This window comes from Rhinolophus hipposideros (genome assembly GCF_964194185.1).
Source record: "Rhinolophus hipposideros genome assembly, chromosome: 12".
NCBI lineage: Eukaryota > Metazoa > Chordata > Mammalia > Chiroptera > Rhinolophidae > Rhinolophus > Rhinolophus hipposideros.
Window position 1 is genome coordinate 33901313 of NC_138058.1, and position 25174 is coordinate 33926486.

At 36.1% G+C, this 25174-nt stretch overlaps 1 protein-coding gene across 5 annotated transcripts in view; it reads left to right on the top strand.

Annotated features, from left to right (window-relative positions):
• Window positions 1–25174, top strand: part of USP34 (ubiquitin specific peptidase 34) — a 214361-nt gene that overhangs the window by 7836 nt on the left and 181351 nt on the right. The window lies entirely within an intron of this gene.

Consider the following 25174-nt stretch of genomic DNA (forward strand, 5'->3'; position numbering starts at 1 on the left):
GTGTGTATTTTGACTCCTAGGTCTGTCGGGCTGATTTAGCAGTGTACTGGTTCTAAACCACCATAAGAGCAAATAAGAAGTACTTTTTATTTTACGTAATTTTGTTGCCAGATTCATGAACCATATTCTGATTATCGAGAAAGGATCAGTAACTAGTGATGAATGTAGAAGTATACGAGCAGTAGTAAGAGCACTAGCTCAGAATAAATTGAGACTTAAAATGCTTAAGGTAATAGGGCTTTTGAAGTTGTGTTCAAAGTAAGAAGATAAGTAATAAGGGGACAATGGATTCACTGCTTGGTAGAATGGTATAATAGAATGTGGTGGTGAACAGAATGTTGTTTTACTCTAATAATAATTTGTTCCATTTCCCTTCTAAGAGGAGTCCCCAAGCCAGCAGGATAAATCATATATTAAGAGGGAATCTAACCTCCAGATTGGTGAGGAATAATGAGATCTTTGTTAATGGTATTTAGAGTTAAAATTGCCAGGTCTGGGCAGATTCCATCTAGCGAAGATGATAGAGTTATAGTTTTGTGATTGTGAAGCTTTAGCTGTTAAGTTTGAAAAAGAGCAGAAATTGGAAGTCCTGTCTTAGGTTATTTTCCCCCGCCCCCCATTTTGGGAACTACAGGAGAAACTTGCCACTATTAAATAATTAATTGCTTAGTAAAGATAGCGTGAAGAGATGGTAAAAAAATTGCCATGGCACTAATAAGTAGCTTATGTTAAGCCAGTTTTATCTTTTTCTTTGATCTAGAAACCAGTATGGTAAAACATGGGAATGCTACTATAGATTTGACATATTCTGACAATATCAAGGCACTTGACAGATCTGATTCTATCCTTGTGAAAAAGATGGGATGTATTTTTTTTGTCAACCTGAAGGGACTTGACTCACGTTGGCAAACCACCGGATCTTGTCCTTAATTCTTTCCTCTTCAAGGTTTTCAGTAATGATCCTTGGTTTATAAACTGTTTCTTGGAATGGCCCTATTTCAGAGGGTAAGGGGGACTTTGGAACTTCCTTTGTTTCACAAGAAAAGCTCATTTTGATAATGTTTTATAAATTGGGATTCTATGTGAGATTTGGGGAGAAAAGGGTGTAGCTGCTTTAAAATATAAATAAGCTTGGAAACCATTAACAGTATTATATAGGTGCTCAGAAAACCAACACAACATAAAACTCTCCTCAAGTATTATAAGCAGTGTGCCCAGATTATAGGAGGTAGTAGTGCAGTGCTTGTGCAATTAGAATAATACTGTGTTGGATTGTATACAACACAATCATGATAAGCTACTTCTGAAGCTATTTAAACACTGTAATTCTGCATGTCTTCATTGAACCTCACAGAAATTATGAGAAATATGATTTGGCCAAGGTTACACAGTTAATTAAGTAGCAGAGCTAGGAGTAGAGTTTAGTTCTTATTTCTACTCAGTGTGCTTTTCATTAATTGTGCTCTTTTTTTTTTTTAAGAGAAGCTTGTCTATGGCAGTTGGGAAACTCATGAAAAACTTAAAGGAACTGTGGAGAGATTTATTCTGGCTAAATTGGATTAGGCAAGGTTTCAAGGAAGATGGAACTGGGCCTTTAACTGGTTGGAATAGTTGCTGGAAATGAGAAGAGTGGAACCAACTGCTTACTACCGTATTTCCTGGAAAATAAGCCCTAGCCGGACCATCAGCTCTAATGCGTCTTTTGGAGCAAAAATTAATATAAGACCCGGTCTTATTTTACTATAATATAAGACCGGGTTTTATTTTACTACATAGTAAAATAAGCCCTAGCATGATTTTACTATATAGTAAAATAAGACCCGGTCTTATATATTAAGTTTTGCTCCAAAGGACGCATTAGAGCTGATGGTCCTGCTAGGGCTTATTTTCCGGGAAACACGGTATGATTTGTCAGACGCTGTGTGACACAGCTACTGTTAACCTCACTCCCCTGCTTGTTTTGTCTTTTTTAGGTGATGTTCTTTGCTGTCACTGAGCCTTTATGTATGCCTGGAACTTAGCACCTTTCTATGCTTTCAAGTCTTAAATGTTATTTTATCAGGAGACCTTTTTGAACATCCAAACTAAAGTAATTCTGATTCTTATTCTTCCTAACACCACAGCTTAGAATTATGTATTTGTTTTTGTTCTTTAATGTCTTTATTTTATAAGACTAATTTCTTTGACTACAGTTACCTGTTTTATTAACTAACTTTCACAGTACCCACACATACTAGGACCATTATTTGTTAAAATATCTGAAAAATTTTAAGATTGCTATTGGTGGGTAATGGAAGAGAAGACAAAGGTAGGCTGAATGTGATGGTTTTCCGTTTTCTCAGTTTTCTTGTGTATTTTAAATATTGTCCTTCCTTGCTTTAGTGATGTACTTGCTCATCACCCCCTTCATAAAAAGGTGCTTCATTCTTTGTTTTTTTAACTGATTTTGTCAAGGTATTTTTTTTTTTTAATATTCCTGGATATCCCTTGATATTAACATCCATGGGTTAACAATCTAAGATTGGGAAATACTTTTTTTTTTTTTTTTTTAAAAAGGATTTTATTGGGAAGGGGAACAGTGTGCACTTCCATGACTTTTTTCCAAGTCAAGTTGTTGTCCTTTCAGTCTTAGTTGTGGGGGGCGCAGCTCAGCTCCAGGTCCAGTTGCCGTTGCTAGTTGCAGGGGGCGCTGCCCCCCATCCCTTGCGGGACTCAAGGAATTGAGCTGGCAACCTTGTGGTTGAGAGCCTGCGCTCCAACCAACAGAGCCATCGGGGAGGCAGGTCAGCTCAAGGTGTCATGTTCAATCTTAGTTGCAGGGGGCGCTGCCCCCCATCCCTTGCGGGACTCGAGGAATCAAACTGGCAACCTTGTGGTTGAGAGCCCACTGGCCCATGTGGGAATCGAACCGGCAGCCTTCGGAGTTAGGAGCACGGAGCTCCAACCGCCTGCGCCACCGGGCTGGCCCGGGTATTACTTTTGAAGCATTTAGGACTCAGTCACAAGGACCAGAAAGAAAAGACAGCCCATATGGCAGAAACAAAAATGATTTTTCTTATAAAGCGTAAACTGAGCATTCCAGGTGTGTACTATCTTCAGGTCTGGTTTGCTCTTAATCTATGGATTCATAACAGTATCAAGACTTTATTTCTTTATGTCTTGCTCTGCTGTGCATCCTTGATTTTTAACCTCAGTTTGGTCCTTCTCATGGTACCGTGTTTACCCGAAAATAATACCTATCTGGAAAATAAGCCCTAGCATGATTTTTCAGGATGACATCCCCTGAACATAATCCCTAATGCGTCTTTGGAGCAAAAATTAGTGTAAGACCCGGACTTGTTTTCGGGGAAACACGGTAGCAGAAGTGACTACTGTTACCATCTTTATACTACACTGTTTGGAAATCACATATTTATACTACACAGGAAGAGAGAGAGACTCTCTTCTGAAACATACTGTACAGGAACAAGGAAGCTTCTTTTTCCAAAACTTTGCTAGCAAATGGCACTTCATATATCATTGGCCTTATTCTTGAAAGAATTCAGAGAGGATGGATTTTTGATTGGTTTAAACTGATCGTGACCTATTCCTGAAGCTGAACTCACCCAAATCTTATAGCTAAAAAAGTAAGTGTTGGGGTGACTGGTTATTTCAGTTAGTTGATTAGAGCGGGGTGCTACTAACACAAGGGTTGCCGGTTCGATCCCTGCATATTCCACTGTGAGTTGCACCCTCCTTTAAAAAAAAAAAAGGTAGGTGTTTTCCAAAAAAATATTTGGCATGCTGTGACCAGGAAGAAGGAGAAATTGTTTCTGGGTAGCAAGCACATAGGTAACTAGTAGACTGCTATACTGAAAACCTTCCCTTCCAACCCCAGTTTTTTAACTATTTGATAATCAATGGTTAGGTCTCATCCGCATTGACTATACATAGGTTTTTTAAAGTGGTGACAGGTACATATGTAACCAACAGAGAGTTTGGTGAATCTTCATCCTCACTGTGTTTTCTGGACAACCGCACAGGGATATGGTATGGGTCATTTCCTACTCCTTTGGCCTGGACACGTTTGTTGAGCCTGGTAATTGCGCACGTCTGAAGTTCCCATTTCTATAGCAGATTTCTGGTTCTCTCAATGCCAGAGTGGCATGCTCTTTGAAGCCCACCCCATGGATACACTTGTGAATATCGATGGTGTATTTTCTGATCACTACCTCATTGATGGCAGAATGGTCCTTCTCCCCACCCTTGTTTGTGGGAGCCATTCTGCCACACCCAGGTCGGAAAGTTGAAAACCATTTATTAACGTTGTGTTTACTGAATTGATTATTTTGTTTGTGTTACCTTAATTCTTTATTTTCAATTTGTAACAAATATATTGAATGTTTAACGTGTGAATTATTGTGCAGGACACTATGGTAGATGTAGAAATATTTTACACTATGATAGATGTAGAAATACTATGGTAGATGTAGAAATATTTTAGCTGGTTATGGTCCCTTAAGGAAGGTTGAATCCAGTGCAGATGAGGCAGAAGGATGGTAGGTGAGAGAGTGACCTCTGGAATCTGACTGAGTTCAAATCCTGTTTCTGTCATTTATTAAACCTCTGGCTTTCATTAAGTTCCCTAACCTCCTAGTGCCTTTTTCCTTATTTTAACATGAGGATAGTAATACTCTAGATAACAAATGCCAAGGATTTAGTAAGGATTAAATACAATAATACATATCAACACAGTGCCAGTATAAGAAATGTACAAAAAACAATAGTATGAGAAGAGAAATGGCAAATTTCATAAAACATGTCACTGAAGCATAGTGGGAGGAATTTAGTTTTTGGTGAGATTGGAGAAGGCTTCATAGAATTGATAAAATTTAAGTTGATCTTTGAAAAATTAAAAAAAAATTATTGGAGAAGTGGTTATTTTCGTAAACATAGTTTTGTAGAAAAAGTAAATAGGGTTTGTTTTTCTTGAAACTTCACAAACAGTTGTCCCTGGTTTTATTTCCTTCCATTTCCTCTAGGACCTTGTTCTTGAGCTCTTGCTCTTTTTTTTTTCCTCCAGCGTCTTAAGTTCTCCCCAAGTTTCTAAAATCAGGCTTCTGCTTTCTACTAAAAACTATATTGTAAAAGGTCACCAATGGTCTACTCTTTACCAAAGCAAATGGAGAGGTTTTCTCTCTAACTTTTCACATTGACCAGTACTTTCCCTTTCTGTTTCACTTAAGAAAATTATTTTTCTGCTTATGATTGTTAATATATATGATCAGTGTAGAGAGCTTTGAAAATACTGACATAAACAAAAACATTTGTAATAACATTGTTAAAATTTTACAGTTGTCCCCTTCATCTGCAGTTTTGCTTTCTGCAATTTGAATTACATTGGTCAACTGCAGATTGAAAATATTGAGTAGAAAATTCCCAAAATAAACAAGTTGTAAGTTTTAAATTGCAAGCCATTCTGAGTAACATGATGAAATCTTGCACCTTCATGCTCTGTCCTGCCCAAGATGTGAATCTTCCCATTGTTCAGCTTATCCTATGTGTACACTACCTGCCTGTTAGTCATTTAGTAGCCATCTTGGTTATCTGATCAGTGCTTGTCTTCAAGTAAGCCTTATTTTATTTGATAGTGGCCCCAAAGCTCTAGAGTAGTGATGCTGGCAATTTGGAATGCATATAGCAGGCTGTGAAGTATACGTGTGTGTATGTATGTATGTACAGGGCAAAAATAGTATATATAAGGTTTGGTACTATCCACAGTTTTAGGCATCCGTTGGGGGTCTTGGAATGTATTCTCCCGGATTGGGGGGACTACTGTATGTCATGCTAGCTAATTTTCAGTGAATGTAAAAAATTGAGTTCATACATTGCTTTTTTTAATGAGTATTTTCATACATCCTTGTGTGTATCTGAGAACAGAATTGAATGGCAGTCTATCTCATTTTAGTATTTTGAATATAGCACATAGTGTTTTCCTGTGAAAAAAAAAGTTATGAAAATATCCTTGATCATAGAAACCTGGGACATGTCCTGGGTCAAAAGTTAAAAATATTTAAGGCATCTAATTGCTAAATTATCTTCTAGAGAGTTTATACTAATTTATACCCCAACAGCAGTATTGGAAAGTGCTTGTTTATTTGTATTAGATATTCCATTTAAAAAAATCCATATAGTAGGGGGGGAAGATACAGTCACTGTCTAAAACTTTTTGGTTCCTGCAAAACGTCAGATATTGAGGATTTTTGCATTACTTGTATCAACATATTTAATTCCTGAGTTTTAATAGTAAGCAGTCTATTCTTATTTAGAAAGGCTTTTCTCACTCTGAGGTCAGATATTAATTAAATTTTTCTAGCTTTTATGGATTTGTTTAATATTTAATCCATCTGGAATTTATTTTGGCATAAGTTACGAAGTGGGTTCTAACATTAATTTTTCAAACTATTACTCAGTGGTCTAGGCACCCATCCCCCCCCCCCACTGATTTGAAATGCCACCACTGTTAAATTTTTGAGTGTATTCCTAGAGATCTAGTTTTAAGCTTTTTATTAATTAATTGATTTTAATTTAGTCACTTTATGATATGTTTCAGTGCTTGGTAGTATTACACCAAATAGCTAGTGAAAACTTATTCCTTGAGATAAAACTTAAGAATCCTTTTGTTGCATTGTTCTCCCCAGCCCCACATTCTGTTGGAATTTTTATTGAAACTGCATGTTTATAAATAGGGACAAGAGTTGACATCTTACAGTTTTTAAAAATATTTTTTATTAAAATATAGCTAACATACAATAGTATATTAATTTTAGGGGTACACCGTAGTTTTTCAACATATATATGTATATATATGTATATATATGTATATATATATACACACACACACACACACATACCTAAGTCCAGCGATCATCTGACACCACACATAGTTATTACCATATTATTGACTATATTCCCTATGCTGTATTTTGCATCCCCATGACTTACTGTTTTATACCTGGACATTCGAGCCTCTTATTCTCCTATACCACTTTTCCCCATTTTTAAAAATTTTCAATTACAGTTGATATTCAACATTTTATATTAATTTCAGGTGTGCAGCATAGTGGCTAGACATTTATATAATTAACGAAGTGATCCCCTGACTAGTAGCTGTCTGGCCCTATACATAGTTATTACCATATTTATTATTGGCCATTATTACCATATTATTGACTGTATTTCCTGTGCTTTGCTTTACATCCCCGTGAGTATATTGTAACATCTTACAGTATTGATTCTGCCTGTTCAGGAAGCATAATGTATTTTTTAATTTAAGTAGTCTATGTTTCTTTGTGAAGTTTTCCCCTTTATGTAGTAGGTTCTGCACATTTTCTTCACATTTATTCCTAGGTATTTTTAGTTCTTATTTCTATTATAAATGGAATTTTCACACGCCTTTATTATTTCTTTTACTTTATTTTTGGCAACAGCTTTGAGATATATACCTTAAAATTCACCCATTAAAACTATACAACTCAGTGGCTTTCAGTATATTCACAGAATTATGCAACCATCACCACAATCAATTTTAGAACACTTTTATCCCCTCAGAAAGAAACTAGTATACACCCTTAACTATCACTTGAAATCCCCCATCTCTTTGCCTATTTTGAAACTTGCATATAAATGGAATCATAATGTATTGTCTTTTGTGACTGCTTTCACTTAGCACGTTTTTAAGATTCATCCATGTCAGAGCATGTATCGGTACTTCATTTCTTTTTATTGCTTAATAGTTCATTGTAGGTATATACCACATTTTGTTTATCCATTTTTCAGTTGATGGACATTTTGGTTGCTTCTTCCTTTTGGCTATTATGAATCATACTTTTGTGAACATTTGTGTAAAAGTTTTCTGTGGACTTATTTCTCTCAAGTATATATTTAGGGGTAAAATTACTAAGTCAAATGGTAATTTGGTTTAACTTTTTCATAACCTGCCAGACTTGTTCCCAAAGTGCTGCACCATTTTATGTTTCCTTCAGCAGTGTGTGAGGGTTCCAGTTTCTTCACATCCTTACCAACATTTGTTATTTTGACTATAGGCATAGCTCTGATATATTGTGGATTTGGTTCTAGACCACCACAATAAAGCATATCACAATAAAGTGAGTCACAAATTTTTTGGTTTCTCAGTGCATATAAAAGTTATGTTTATACTATACTGTAGTACTTTAAGTATGCAATAGCATTGTCTTTAAAAATATAATACATTACTTAAAAAAATACCTTATTGCTAAAAAGTGCTAAGTATCATTTGAGCCTTCAGTGGGTCACAATCTTTTTTGCTGGTAGAGGCTCTTGCCTTGATGTTGATGAAAACACAGTATCTGTGAAGTGCAATAAAATGAGGTATATCTATTTTATTCTAGCCATCCTGTTGGTGTAAAGTGGTATCTTATTATAGTTTTGGTTTGCATTTCCCCAATGAATGATGATGATGAATATTGTCTCATGTGCTTATTTGTCATTTGTGTATCTCCTTTGGAGAAATGTTCATTTAGATCCTTTGCTCACTTTTTAATTGGGTTGTCTTTTTATTATTGAGTTGTAAGAGTTCTTTATATATTCTAGACACAAGTTCCTTATCAGATACATGATTTGCAAATTTTTTCTCCCTGATGGTTTGTTTTTAGTTTTTCAATAGTATCCTTTGAAGTACAAAAGTTTTTAATATTGATGAAATTCAGTTTATCTGTTTCTTTTGTTGCTTGTGCTTTTGGTGTTACATTCATTACCGGAATCCATTGCCAAATCCAAAGGCACAAAGACTTATCCTATGTTTTCTTGTAAGAGTTTTATCATTTTCATTCTTACATTTAAGTCTTTAATCCATTTTGAGGCAATTTTTTTGTACATGGTGTGAAGTACAGGCACATCTTCATTTTTTGGCATGATGCTTTCTAGTTGTTCTAGCACGCTTTGTGGAAAAGACATTCTCCGTTGAGTGGTCTTGGCATCTTGGTTGAAAATCAGCTGACCATAGATATACGGATTTATTTCTGGACTGTCAGTTCTGTTCCATTGGTCTATATGTCTGTCCTTCTGCAAGTACTACACTGTCTCGATTACTAAAGCTTTGTAGTAAGATTTGAAATTGGGAAGTGTGAATCTTCTTTGAAAATTATTTTGGCTACTCTGGATCATATGATCCAGAATTTTGGGATCAGCTTGTCAATTCCTGCAAAGAAGACAGCTACTATTTTAACAATAGTAAGTCTTCTGATCTATGAACGTGGTATCTTTCTGTTTATTTAGATCTTCTTTAACTTTTTGCAACAAAATATTTTGTTTTCAGAGTGTAATTTTTGTTCTTATTAAATGTACTCTCAAGAATTTTATTTTTTGATGCTGTTTTAAATGGAATTGTTTTCTAAGTTTCACTTTTTCATTGTTAGTGTATAGAAATAGAACTGATTGTGTATATTGATCTTGCATCTTGCAACCTTCTTGAATTTATTTTATTGGATTCCTTAGGATTTTTTAAAGACTTTTATAAGAGCAGGGCATCTGTGAATAGAACAGTTTTACTTTTTTTCTATTAGGGTATCTTTTGTTTTATGTATGTTTATTATTAAATCTGTATCATTTGGCTCCATCAGTAGTCTTCAAAACATGATCTGTGGCCCCCTGAAGATCCCAGAGAGCTTGTTTTCTAGGTGCCTTGAGAGGTAAGACACTGTTTGCCTTTTGGTTGATATTTTCACAGATAATGCAAAGGCGTGGTGGATAAAACTGCTGGCCACACTGCAAGAAATAGGGCAGTGGTACTAAGTAGTTAATGTAATCTTCATTGCCAAGCACTTGCTACTTAAAAACAGTTCACTCGATGTGCTTGATGAAGCAGTGAAAATTAATTTTATTAAATCTCAAAGCTTGTGTACTTGTCTTTTAATATTCTGTGATGAAGTGAAAAGTACATTAAAGTATTTTTCCTGAATGCTTTGCAGTGAGATGGTTGTTTTAAGGAACTGTACTCATAATTGAGTTGTAAGCTGAACTAGCTGCGTTTTTTTCATGAAACAATTTGTATTTGAAAGAATGGTTGACTCAAAGGTTATCCAGATTTGGGTATTTTGTAGGTATTTTCTAGAATTAATGAAGGAAGCATGTTACTTTAAAGAAGACTGATAGTGTTAGTTGACAGCGATAAAACTGAGTTTTCGAGAAAAAAATTACAATTTTTAAAAACTTGTATCTGTCACTGAGTTTGACAGCTGCCTAACACAGAATTTTGATGAGATTGATAGGAATACTCATGATGTATTTTTCTGATACTGTGTAATGAAATGTTAACATTGGAAAGATCTGTATAACTTAGTGAACTGATATTTTCCACATGACCAATACGTGATGTTACAAAATCATTTATGGGCAAAAGATTTATTCAGAGAGCAAAACAGATTGATGGATTTTATTGTAACAGTACTGATACAGTTTTAGATTTCACATTTCAGCTCATCTTTAAGAAATTAATATGTTGAGTTTTGGTATAATACGAAAGGAGAATATCCAAAATTATCCAATAAATTATTTAATAAAAATGCTCCTATGTACATGTTCTGATTAAGGATGGATTTTCTTCATATTCTTTACCAAAACAATATGTGGCAACACACAGAATGCAGAAGTAGTTAATAAGAATCTGTTTTCTATTAATCCAAACCCTAAAGAAATTTTCAAAAATTTTAAAGTGTTAATTGACTAACTTATTTTTTAAAATGGAAAATAAGTAATGAATTTATTATTAATAAACTAACGAATAAACATTTTAAGTTTTAATTTAGAACGCAGTAAATATTGATATAAACCACCTAACCATAAGCTCCTTGACGTCTTCAGTTTTTAAGCATGTAAGGGATCCCTGAAAACAAAAAGTTTGAGAATTGCTGGGCTACATAATTTTAAAATTTTCTTCCTTACTCAGGATTTTGTTACTCTAATTACTGAAGTGTTGAGAATACCTAAGATTTAGTCTTTTGCTGTGTATTTTATGAAGAATTTGAAGTAGTCAATCTACTCCCGTGATTTCATCTTTCAGACAACTTTCAGAATATATTTCTAACCCAGTTTTCCAAGCATTAGTTTAATGTCCTAACTTAATGCTAGACATTTCTATTTAAGTATCCTTCTCAAATGCAACAAAAGTGAAAGTGAGTCCTCCATCTTGTTCTAATATTTATTTTCTTGCTTCTTTATCTGAATCTTGCTTAATTATGTGAACTTCTCACACTGAAATATATTTTAATACTTGTACTGGTTTCCAGACCTTAGAATAGTGCCTCTGGAACTTTCATGTACATGTGAATCACCTGGAGATTTTCTTAAAAATACAGATTCTAACTCAAGCAGTCTGGAGTTTTGCGCAGATTGTTCATTCTAACGAGCTTCCAGATGCTGCTGATGCTGCTGGTCATTGGAATACACTTAGGCCTTAGAATATTTTAATTCCGTTTGTTCTCCTATCTTTTATACTGGTGTTGTAATATTCTTTAGTTACTTGTATTTTTCTTAAAAAACAGAAGATATTATTGTTTTTTAAAGTGAATATCCATTTAGATTTACCCACATTTACCCTTTCTGTTGCTCTTCATTCTTTATTGTATCTCTAGGCTTTCATCTGGGATCGTTTTTCTTTTTAGCATTTCCTTTAGTGTTGTTCAGCTGCTGTTGATTTTTCCCCAGTATTTGCTGATCTGACTAAAATGAAAATAAAATATATTTTCAGACCAGCAAACTCTGAAATAGGGTATTGAATTACAGATTGGAAGTTACTGTTGCTTTTATCAGTAAGTCATTTCATTTTTTTTTCTGGCATAATTGTTCCTACTGAGAAGTCAGCTATTGGTGGTTTTACTATTGTTTCTTTAAATGTAATTTTTCTTCATTTGTCTTATTTTAAGATTTTCTGTGTTTTAGGTTTTCAGCAGTTTTACTGTGATGTGCCTGCATCTTGTTTTGTATTTAGTATTTGCTTGGGATTCATTCTTGAATCTGGTTTGAGTTTTTAAAAATTAGTTTAAAAATGTATAGCCATTATCTTTTCAAATGTAGCTCCTCTCTCATGCTTTTGTCACCTTTTGGGATTCCAGGTACATAAACGCTATGCTTTTTCATCATCTTCCTTGTCTCTTTTGTTGTTTTCTATATTCATCTTTTTGTCTTTTTTTCTTTTAAATTTATTGGTGTGACAGTGGTTAGTAAAATTACATAGGTTTCAAGTGTACAGTTCTACAGTACATCATCTATATATCATGTGGTGTGCTCACCACCCAGGGTCAGTTCTTCCATCACCATATATTTGAGCCCCTTTAACCTCCTTTACCATCTATCTCCTCCCCACTTACTCTCTGGTAACCACTAAACTATTGTCTGTGTGTATAAGTTTTTGTTTCTTTGTCTTGTTCTTTTGTTGCTTTCAGTTTTATATCCCACGTATCAGTGAAGTCATGGTTCTCGACTTTTTCTGACTTATTTTATGTAGCATAATAATTTCAAGATCCATTCATGTTGTCACAACTAGCAGTATTTCATCTTTTCTTATGGCAGAGTAGTATTCCATTGTGTATATATACCACATCTTCTTTATCCAGTCATCTATCAAAGGACACTTTGGTTGGTTCCATGTCTTGGCCACTGTAAATAATAATGCATTGAATATCGGAGTACATACTAGGTGTGACACTTAAGTTCGCAAACTCATCCTAGAAAAAGTGCTACATACCGCATTGCTGAATATCACTACAGTCACCTTTGAAGTACTCCCCTTGGGAAGCTATGCACTGATGCCAGCTCCTAGTCCACCCTTCAAAGCAATTTTGGAACTCTTTTCCTGGAATGGCCATTAGAGCTGTCGTCGTATTCCCTTGATGTCCTGAATGTCATCATAATGTCTTCTTCCAATATTTTTTATTTTCGGGTAAAGAAAGAAGTCATTGGGGGCCAGATCAGGTGAGTAGGGAGGTTGTTCCAATACAGTTATTTGTTTACTGGCTAAAACTCCATTGTTGCAACAAGTTTGTAAACTTAATTGTCAGACTTTATCTTTACGGATAAATGTTTTCAGATTTTTTGGATCGATACACAGGAGAGGGATTGCTGGGTCATATGATAATTCTATTAATTTTTTGAGAAACCTCCATACTGTTTTCCATAGCAGCTGTGCCAATTTACATTCCCACCAACAGTTTATGAAGGTTCCTTTTTCTCCACAGCCTCTCCAACACTTGTTATTTGTCTTGTTGATGATAGCCATTCTGTCTGGTGTGAGGTGATATCTCATTGTGGTTTTGATTTGCATTTCTCTAATAGCTAGTGAAGTTGAGCAGTTTTTCCTATATCTGTTGGCCGTTTGTATATCTTTATGGGAGAAGTTTCTATTCAGGTTCTCTGCCCATTTTTTAATTGATTTGTTTTTTTTGTTGTTGTTGAGTTGTATGAGTTCCTTATATATTTTGGATATTAGCCCCTTATGGGAGGCCTTGTTTGCAAATATCTTCTCCCATTGGCTTGGTTGTCTCTTTGCTTTGTCGATGGTTTCTTTTGCTGTGCAGAAGCCTTTTAGTTTGATATAGTCCCATTCATTTATTTTTGTTTTTATTTCCCTTGCCTTTGAGGTCAAATTCATAAAATCCTCTTTGAACCCAAGGTTCATAAGTTTAGTACCTATGCATTTTTCTATGCAGTTTATTGTTTCAGATCTTACGTTTAGGCCTTTGATCCATTTTAAGTTAATTTTGGTACACGGTGACAGATAGCCATCTAGTTTCATTCTTTTTGACCTATCTTCCTTTCCCTAATTCTCTTTTAAACTGTATATAGTCCAGTATTAAAACCACCTATTGAGATCTTAATTACAGTTATGGTATATTTTAATTCTAAAGTTTTTGATTCTTTTTAAATAGTTTTCAGAACTTTGCTGACATTTTTTATCTTAATATCTAATATCTTGAACATAACACTATTGTGTTATGGTCTGATAAGTCAGGTCTGATAGCTAATATATTTTTTTGTGTCTTAGTTTCCTTTTTCCCCTTTGTTTTTGATTGTGTGGTTTGTGGTCTTGTTTTTTGGTATGTGTGGTAGTTTTTTAACTTCATTATAGAAAAACGTAAGTGAGAAGGTTCATAGGCTTTGATATTTATGTACCCATCACCAATCAACAGTTACCAACTCAAGGACAAATTTGTTTTTTTTTGTACCCTACTCATTCCCTTTCCCCCACTCACTGGATGATTTTGAAGCAAATTCAGGCATTTTATGTTATGTGTATGTATTTCAGTATGGTTCTCTAAAGGACAAATACAAATACGTAACCACATTATCATCATCATAGCTAAAAAATTAAGAGCAATTTCGTAATATAAAACATTTAGTGGTCAAAGTTCCCTCACACTCTAAATTTAAAATTTTATTTTTTTTCTTTAAAATTTGAATCAGCGTTCAGATGTGGTCTTACTGTAGTTGCTGATTTATTTCTTTTTAAAAAAATCTGAATCTACTTTATTGATGTATAATTTACATCTAATAAACTGCATCTATTTTAAGTGTACGGTTCCATTCATTTTGACAAATTTATACACTCCCTGTAAGCACCAACACATTTGAATATTTCCACCAACCCCCCATCCTTGTAATTACTGATGTGCTTTTTTATTCTCAACTTTGAGCTATAATAGACATATAACATTGTGTAAGTTGAAGCTGTAAAATGTCATGATTTGATACACATATATATTGCAAAATGATTACTGCAATAAGGTTAGTTAAAAGACCCGTTACCTCACATAATTACCATATTTTTTGGAGGTGAGAACATTTATGATCTATTCTTTTAGCAACTTTCAAGTAAATAATACAGTATTAATTGTGGTCACCAGCAGCTATGCTTTAGATCCTAAGAACTTATAACTGGAAGTTTGTTCCCTTTGACCAACATTTTCCCATTTCTTCCACCCCCCCAGCTCCTGGAAATCACCATTCTGCTTTTTTTCTGTGGGTTCAACTTTTTTAGATTCTGCATATGTAAGATTATACAGTATTTGTCTTTTCTGTGTCTGACTTATTTCATTTAGCATAATGCCTTCAGGGTCCATCCATGCTGTCCCAAATGGCAAGGTTTTCTTCTTTATGACTGACTAATACTCCATTTTGTATATTTACCACATCTTCCTTTTCCGTCCACCCATCCATGAACACTTAGGTTGCTTGCATGTCATGGCTATTGAGCACTGCTGCAGTGAGCTTGCCTGGGGGGTTAATGCAGATGTTTCTTTGAGATAGTGATTTTATTTCTTTCCAAGATATACCCAGAAACGGAATTCCTGGGTCATATGGTAGTTTTAGTTTTGCATTTTTTGAAGAACCTCCATACTGTTTTGTATTGTGGTTGTACCAATTTACTTTCCTGCCTATAGCATACCAGGATTCCTTTTTCTCCAGATCCTTGCCAACACTTACTATCACTTGTGTTTTTGATAGCCATTCTAACAGACAGGAGGTGATATCTCCTTGCATTGATTTGCATTTCCCTGATGACTAGTGATGTTGAGCATTTTTCATGTACCTGTTGGCCATTTGTATGTCTTCTTTGCAAGAATGTCTTTTGATGTCTTTTGCCCATTTTTTTTTTTATTAAAGATTTTATTGGGGAAAGGGAACAGGACTTCACTGGGGGAACAGTGTGTACTTCTATGACTTTTTTCCAAGTCAAGTTGTTGTCCTTTCAGTCTTAGTTGTGGAGAGCAGCTCAGCTCCAGGTCCAGTTTCCGTTGTTAGTTGCAGGGGGCACAGCCCACCATCACTTGTGGGGAAGCCTTGTTGTTGAGAGGACGCACTCCAACCAACTGAGCCATCTGGGAGCTCAGCTCAAGGTGCCGTGTTCAATTTTAGTTTCAGGGGGCACTGCCCACCATCCCTGGCGGGACTCGAGGAATCAAATTGGCAACCTTGAGGTTGAGAGGATGTGCGCCAACCAACTGAGCCATCTGGGAGCTCAGGGGCAGCTCAGCTCAAGGTGCCGTGTTCAATTTTAGTTGCAGGGGACGCTGCCCACCATCCCTTGCGGGACTCGAGGAATTGAAGTGGCAACCTTGTGGTTGAGAGCCCACTGGCCCCTGTGGGAATCGAACTGGCAGCCTTCGGAGTTAGGAGCATGGAGCTCTAACCACCTGAGCCACCGGGCCGGCCCTGGTCCTTTGCCCATTTTTTATTTGTATTTATTTATTTTATTATTGAGTTGTATGAGTTCCTTGTGTTTTGGATACTAACCCTTTAAGATAATTGATTGCAAATACTTTCTCCCATTCCATATGTTGATTGTTTATTTTGCTGTGCCGAAGCTTTTTAGTTTGATGTAGTCCTGCTGGTTTATTTTTGCTTTTGTTGCTTGTGCTTTTGGTGTCATATCCAAAAAATGGTTGCTAGGACCAATGTCAAGGAGATTTTGCCTTACGTTTTTAGTTGCAGGTCGTACATTCAAGTCTTTAATCTGTTTTGCATTAGTTTTTGTGTATGGTGTAAGATAAGGGTCCAATTCTATTTTTCTGTGCATGGATATTCAGTTTTCCCAGTACCATCTATTGAAAAGACTATTCTTTCACCATTAAGTGTTCTTAACTCTCTTGTCCAGTATTACTTGACCATGTACAAGTATACATGGGATTAGTTCTGGCTTCTGCACTCTGTTCCATTGGAGTGTGTGTCAGTTTTTATGACAGTACCATACTGTTTTAATTATTATAGCTTTGTAACATACTTTGAAATCAGGACATGTAATGCCGCCATCTTTGTTCTTTCTCAGAATTGCTTTGGCTATTTAGGGTCTTTGTGGTTTCATACGAGTTTTAGGATTTTTTTCTTCTAATTCTGTGAAAAATGCCTTTGGGATTTTGAGGGATTGCATAGAATCTATAGATGGCTGTGGATAGTATGTATTTCAACAATATTAATTCTGATTCATGAACATGTGATATCTTTCCATTTATTTGTATCTTCTTCAGTTTCCTTCATCAGTGTCTAATAGTTTTCATTGTATAGATCTTTCTTGGTTAAATTTATTCTTAGGTATTTCGTTGTTTTTAATACCATTGTAAATGAGATTGTTTTCTGTATTTATTTTTTAGATAATTTGTTAGTGTGTAGAGATGTAACTGACTTCTGTATGTTGATTTTGTATCCTACAACTTTACTGAATTCCTTTATTAGTTCTAAAAGTTTCTTTGGTGGAGTCTGTAGGATTTTCTCTATATATAAGATAGCGTCATCTACAGACAGACAATTTTCTTTCTAATCTGGATGCCTTTTATTTCTTTTTCTTGCCTGATTATTCTGGCTAGGACTCCAGTACTATGTTGAGCAGGAGTGGTGAGAGTGGGCACCCACGTCTTGTTCCTTATCTTTGAGGAAAAGCTTTTAAGCCTTTCACCATTGAGTATAATGTTAGTTGTGGGCTTGTCATATAGGGCGATTTTGGGTTCCTGGACCCAGTTGCAATGTGTGTTTGTTTGGAGGCTTTCCATATTATCAAGCAATTCTCAAGCTCTAGTAGGGTGTTTGAGAATTTGATTCAATTCTCAGTTCTAACACTGTCTACCCAGAGATAGCGTCAAATTCCAGAGGTAAAAAAAGGGCTTAGTCCCACAAAACTACCCTCCACTTCAGATGCCAATCGCAAGCCCTGATTGTTACCTGTACTTCAGACTGACTGGTTACAATCAGAGGTTTTCATGACCCCTTCCTTGGGTTCAGTTAATTTCCTAGAGTGGCTCACAGACGTCAGGAAACCTGTTTACTCACTAGATTACTGATTTATTACAAACGATATGAAAGGATACAAATCAATAGCTACATGATAGATATACAGGGTGAGGTTCTGAACAAAGGAGGTCTGTCCTCATGGAGTTTGGGGCCCAGCATAGTGACATGTGGAAGTGTTCTGGTTCCCCAGCCTGGAATCTCTCTGAACTGCTTCCTTTTGGGTGTTTATGGAGGATTCATTACATGAGCATGATTGATTAACTCCTTGGCCATTGGCAGTTGATTCAACCTCTAACTCCTCTCCCTTCCCTGGAAATTGGTGGGACTGAAATTTTCTACCTTTTGTTCATGGTTGATTCCCCTGGAAAACAGCACCCCTCCTTAGGTGCTTTCTAAAAGTCACCTTCATCACCATAAACCATTTGTGGAGGAAAGAGGCTTATTGTGAATAACAAGACATCCATTTCACCTTTATGGCTCTGAAGTGTTTTCAGGAACTGAGGACCAAACCAAATATCATAACAAAAGACGTTTCCTTGCTCTAGGGTAACTAGGGAAATCGCAAGGGTTTTGGGAGCTGTAAGCCAGGAATTGTGAATGAAGACCAAATATACATGAGAAATATATTCTGGTTATGTGAATGACCAAATATATAGTATATTTCTTACCAATCACAACATTGCAATGACCTTTCTTATAGTGAGGTGCATTCCTTCTTTACCCAGTTGTTGAGAGTATTTATAATGATACTGAGTTTTGTAAAATGCTTTTTTTTGCATTTATTTAGATGATCCTAAGATTTTTATCTTTCGTTTTATCAATGTGATGTGTCACATTTATTGATTTGCATATGTTGAGCCATCCTTGCATCCCAGGGACGAATCCTACTTGATCATGGTGCATGGTCCTTTTAATATGGTGTTGAAGTTGGTTTGCTAGTATTTTGTTGAATGTTCGTATCTGTATTCATCAGGGATATTGGCCCATGGTTTTCTTTCCTTGTATTTTTATCTGGCTTTGGTATCAGAATAAATGAGTTTGGGAATGTTCCTTCCTCTTCACTTTTTTTTTGGAAAAGTTTGAAAAGTATTGGTATTAATTAGCCTTTAAATGTTTGGTAGAATTCACGAATTCACCACTGTAACATCTGGTCCTGGGCTTTTCTTTGTTGGAAGGTTTTGATTACTGATTCAGTCCCCTTCTTGATCTGTTCAGATTTTCTGTATTTTCATGATTCAGTCTTGGTAGGTTGTATGTTGCTAGATATTTTATTTATTTATTTATTTATTTATTTATTTATTTATTTATTTTTAAAGATTTTATTGGGGAAGAGGAACAGGACTTTATTGGGGAACAGTGTGTACTTCCAGGCCTCTTTTCCAAGTCAAGTTGTTGTCCTTTCAATCTTAGTTGTGGAGGGTGCCGTTCAGCTTCAAGTTGTTGTCCTTTCAATCTTAGTTGTGGAGGGCGCAGCTCAGCTCCAGGTCCAGTTGCCGTTTCTTAGTTGCAGAGGGCGCAGCCCACCATCCCTTACGGGCAACCTTGTGGTTGAAAGAACCTATTCCAACCAACTGAGCCATCCAGGAGCTCAACGGCAGCTCAGCTCAAGGTGCCCTGTTCAATCTTAGTTGCAGGGGGCACAGCCCACCATCCCTTGCAGGCTCTAGGAATTGAACTGGCAACCTGTGGTTGAGAGCCCCACTGGCCCATGTGGGAATCGAACCGGCAGCCTTCGGAGTTAGGAGCATGGAGCTCTAACCACCTGAGCCACCGGACTGGCCCCTAGAAATTTTTTAGGTTTTCCAATTTGTTGGCTTATAATTGTTCTTAGTAGTCACTTATGATCTGTGTTACCAATTGTAATATCTTAGTTGTCTCTTCTTTTATTTCTGATTTTATTTGCGTGTTCTTTTTTCCTTAATCTAGTTTAAGATGTGTCAATTTAAAAAAATCTTTTCAAAAACCAGCTCTTAGTTTCATCAATTTGTTTTTCTAGTCTCTGGGCTTATAAAATTTCTGCTGAGAAATCCACTGATAGCCTTATGGGGATTTATTTGTATGGGAGGAATTTTATTTTTCTCTGTTAGTTTTATTATAATGTGTATTGGAGAAGATCATTTTGCGTTGAAATTTTTTGGGAACTATTAAGTTGGATGTCCTTATCTCTCCCCAGATTTGGGAAGTTCTCAGCTATAATTTAAGTAAACTGTTGCCCTATTTCTCCTCTCTTCTCATTCTGGGACTTCAATAATGAATAGATTGTTTCTCTCCATAGTTTCATTGTTTATTCCATAGTTCCCATAAGCATTCTTCATTCTTTTTAATTTTTTCCTTTGTTCTGACTACATTTCCAATGATTGTCATGTACTTCATAAATTCTTCTGCTCCATCCAGTCTGCTGTTGATGCCGTCTACATTTTTCCTGTTTTCTCCTAGCTGACTATTTTGAATTCTTGATCAGACAAATCTCAGATCTCCATCTCTTTGGGGTTGGTTATTGGAAAATTAACGTTCCTTTAGTGGTTTAGTTTCTTTGATTTTTCATGCTGTTTGAAGTCTTGAGTTGCTCTTTTGCATTTGAAGAAGCAGTCACCTTACTTGCTTCGATAGAGACATACCTTCTGTCAGCTCTGTTAGGGATTGAGCTTTTCTCAGACTTTTTTATGGTTATGCCTGCTCCTCATTTGTTGTTCTCCCTTGGGGGAAATTCTTAAGATTGTACGTCTTCTCTCTATCTTGTGCAAAGCTGGGTCGAGTGCTGACAGCCTCTGGTTTGCTTTCCCTAAGGTGGTGCTGAATTATCAAGTTTGTGTGCTTTGTCTCTATTCTGCAGACTTGGGACACCTTTCTGCATGTGCTAAGTAGCTGTCTGCAAAGGCTTGCTCATGCTGCTCTTAGGGGTGCATTCGGAGCCAGCAAGGGATGGGAGTGTTTGTGGGTGAGGTGTATGGAGAGTTTGGGGTACTTGTTTACCAGCTGGGGGCATCCTCAGACATGGTTGTTGGTGATTAGGCTTCCTGATGAAGTCTGCATTGCGGTTAGTAGGATCCATGTATCTTTTTCCATCTTCTGAGAGCACTGCTGTTCTCCCATCCACTCCCCAGCCCCAGTGATGTAGTGTACCTCAATATTCTGGGTGGGGTGAATACGCAAGGGGTCTCTTGGGCAGTGTTCTGCACAGCTGGGAAGCTGTGTGCTCGCTCACACCATCTCATTCCCCTCAGGGGAGAAGTCAGTCTAAGGTCGCCGTGCTGCTGTCGGGGAAGGCAGGGTGTCCGGAAAAGTGACTGCTCTTCCTCTCACCCTCTCGTAGTGTGCCCAATCTTGGATTGTTATTTAGTTATTTTTTTATGCTCCAGTGGTGTGCTGGAAGTTTTCCACTGGACTCCCAGACTTTCACAATTATACTGTTGTCCATTGGTGATTGTCAAAATCAGTGTTCTTTGGGAGGAAAATGGTAGAAAGCTCTAGTTTGCTATTTTGATGATGTTGTCTATTGATGTGCTTTATGCCACCCAAGGTTAGATTTGCATTTTATATAATTTTATTAAAATGGAAATAAATTGTATGTACCACTTGTATCAGTTTTTTTTTTAACTTAGCATAGGGCTATAAATTTACCGTGTTTTGAATTAGTGTATCAGTAATCTCACTTTTTAAAAAATCACTAAATAGAATTCCATGTGTAGATATAATATATATTTTAAATCAGCCTACTCTTTGTACATTGGTTTGTTTTTAGTTTGAGGCCCTTTGAATAATTCGTTGTTTTGTTAATTTTGCTTTTTGTGTTGTATTTGTTTGTTTGGTTACCTGCCTGGACTAATTTCTATAGATTCTGGCTGCCCTGCGGTTTGTAGTTACTGATGTGTCTGTTCATTATTTTTTAAAGAAAATATGTATTTTTTTCCTTTATAAAGATGTCTTTTTAGGAGTCGTTCGTCAGTTAAAATGGCTTGGTGGTCTTGCTGATTTGTTTCTTAAGATTGATTTAATCTGTAGGTTCCCCCCCCCCCCCCCGCCATATATTTGGTGAAGAAAGTACTGATTCTATGAATCATTTAGCCCTTAGAGGTTTTTCAGTCTAGATGTTGCTTATTGTATTTTTGTGGAATTACTTAACATGTTTTTCTGCCTCCTCTATTTCTGTAATTGGATTATTAGATTTAGAAGCTTGATCAGATTTCTTGGTAAGGCTGTTTTATAGGATGTGTTGTATTCTTCCAGAGGGCACAAAATGTCATGTTGTTGCTTTCTTTGGGAATGCTGGCAGCCATTGCCTAGATCTTTTATTTTGTTAGCAGTTGCAAAATGGTGACATTCGAATCCTACAATTTTTTTCTTTATTTCTTTATTAGTTGGACTATCCGTAGGAGGAGAAATTTCCTTTTATTACCTGTTTAGTTACTTTGAATCCATTAGTACAGGAAAGCAGGATAAATGTCTGATTTCTCCCTTTTATTTACCAGTTTTCAAACAGTGAGTTCTCAAAAATTTTAGTGTTTCACTGATCAATTATTTTTTTATTTTGAGAATCATAAAATCATGTAATTAAAAATATTTTTGCCTTTATTCACTTTTTTGGATTATTTCATACAAGTTTATGAAGACCATCTTTTTTTTTTCCTTTCTTTTTCTAATGCATAGTTTTCCTTGTCAGGATTTAACCTGTCTTCTATTGATACATATTTAGGTTATTTCCAATCTTCTATTATTCTGAACAATGCTGTGTTGAATATCCGTGCATATTATTTTGGATGAGAAAATGTAAGGAAAAGATGCTTAAAAGAGTAATTTACTCAGGATCAGTGTATTTTTAATTTTGATAAATATGTCAAATTGTTTTCAGTGATGGATGAAAGAAAATAACCTGTTTTTTCCAACATTAGGTGTTAAACATTTTACAAACCTGGTAAGCCTTTCGTTGGTAAGTTGGAACCACCTGTATATCTATGTATATCATTTTTTCTTGGCCTGTTTTTCTCTTCGGGTGTTTTTGTCCCCCCTAATCTCTTTGAGCTGAGAGAGACTACCCTGTTTCAAAAACGGCCTAGCTTGTAGGCCCAGCTTGTAATTTCTTTGAAGTTCGCTTTTTTTGTTGTTTTTGTCTGCAATTGAAACTTTTTATGTAATTAAACCTATCAATTTCAGAACAGTTTAACAAAGCTGGTCTTTATTTCTGCCATCGTCCATGTTATTGTCTAGTACTGTATTTCAGTAGACCTTAAAGTTTCCCAAACTAATACATATTTCGTTTTAAATTTTCATCAGTTTGCATATTTAGATTTATCCACGTTTGTTTCCTTCTTTACCATTTTTTTTTCTTGCTTATTGCTCCTGGATTTCTTTCCTTACTCTTTTATTCTTCTCAGAGGCACCTGGTAGTTCCCCCCCCCCCCCCCCATTCATAGCCTGTCATTGTAAGCACATACCAGGGGTGCCAAAAAAATGTGTACAGGTGGACACTTTGGTGAACGTTGCTCAAGCAGTAGTTCGCCGTAATCAGAAGTGTCTGGACGTTGATGGTAACCACTTTGAGCACCTCTTGTAATTGCAGAAGTCAAACGTGATTTGTATTCATCTTTTGTTATTGGTATATATTAAGTATTACAATTTTAATATTTTTTCTTTTGTAAAATGCACGTTTTGGGGGGCACTTTTGTCACCCTCTGTATATATTTGTTCAAACTTTTATTTTCACCCTTCCTCTTGAGGTTTGCTTGGGTGTAAAGTTCTAGGTTAGCCATTATTTTAACATCTTTTTTTTTTTTTAATTAAATTTATTGGGGTGACAATTGTTAGTAAATTTACATAGATTTCAGGTGTAAAATTCTGTATTACATCGTCTATAAATCCCATTGTGTGTTCACCACCCAGAGTCAGTTCTCCTTCCATCACCATATATTTGATATTTTAACATCTTAAAGGTTTTATTTTATTCTTTTGATCCGAAATCTGCCTCAGGCTTGGTTTTTGCTATTCTAAGTAATAAGTCTTCTTCTCTGAAGCATTTACTAGAACTTACTATGACAAGTTTCAAATATGTACAAAGAATAATGCACTTAATAAAAGTTAAATTTTGTCTGACAGTGGGTCATTTAAGTTTGTAACAATAATACCTTTCTTAATTAGCTTGTTTTCATTTAATTGGTCCTTTGAGTAGTGTTTTTAAGTCCAGGTCTAGTAGTAGATCATAAAGTGTTACAATTTTTGTTGTTTATAGAATTTTCTGACTGCATTTTGTTGCATTATTTAGTGAGTGAAGGCTTCAGTATTTTAGCTTCTTTTAATTATTATTGGGGAAGGGGAACAGGACTTTATTGGGGAACAGTGTGTACTTCCAGGCCTTTTTTCCAAGTCAAGTTGTCCTGTTAGTCTTAGTTGTGGACGGCACAGCTCAGCTCCAGGTCCAGTTGCTGTTGCTAGTTGCAGGGGGCACTGCCCACCATCCATTGCGGGGCTCGAGGAGTTGCACTGACAACCTTGTGGTTGAGAGCCCACTGGCCCATAAGGGAATCGAACCGGCAGCCTTCGGAGTTAGGAGCATGGAGCTCTAACCGCTTGAGTCACCCGGCCGGCCCTTTTAGCTTCTTTAACAGTTTTATTTTACCTCCCCATTCCCTTATTTAGCAATTATCCAGAATATTATATTTTTCTCTCTTAATTCTCTGAACCTTTGCACATGATTATGCTTCTGCCTAAGATTCCATCCCCTGCAGGCTTCTTTGACATTGCCTTTCCTACTATTCTTCTTGCTTCCCTTTTTGTAACTCCTTTCAGCTCCGTTGTTAAAGTCTTTTAGGAAATTTGCTTCAGCTCTTCCCAAGGTTTTGTTTCCATGTCCTCCTTTTAGATTGAAAAAAAGAGTTGGAAGGAATTGATGATGAGTTGTATAAAAAAAGTTCTCTCGAGTTAGGTGTGGTTATGACAGATAGATTGGGAAATTTTAAGAAATTCAGAAAGTGTTCTGTATTTAGATTGCTCCGTAAATTCAAACCACTGTAATGGAAAGCTGGAATGAAAATGACTTTTTTTTTTCCCCAGTGTAAGATAAAATACTGACTCTAGTCAGTATACTGAAAGCTAAAGAAAGGCCCTATATCAAACGGTTGGTGAATGTACATTAATAAGTTTTGAAATCTAGTGTTGAACAATTTCAGTGTACTCAAGGAACAACTCAGGCCAGGCGTGCTGGCCAGTACCTGGAGCTGCATGTATTTATTTTAGCCATGTCACCCACCTGGGTTGGCTTCAATGGCTAACCTTGCTGCTGGCCAAGGTTCGGGATAGGACCCAGCTTCTTGTAGTTCCTGTTCTTTTGAGACTTTGCTGAAAGTACTACCTTTCTTAACTGGCTTATGAGGGCTTGAGGGCAGGA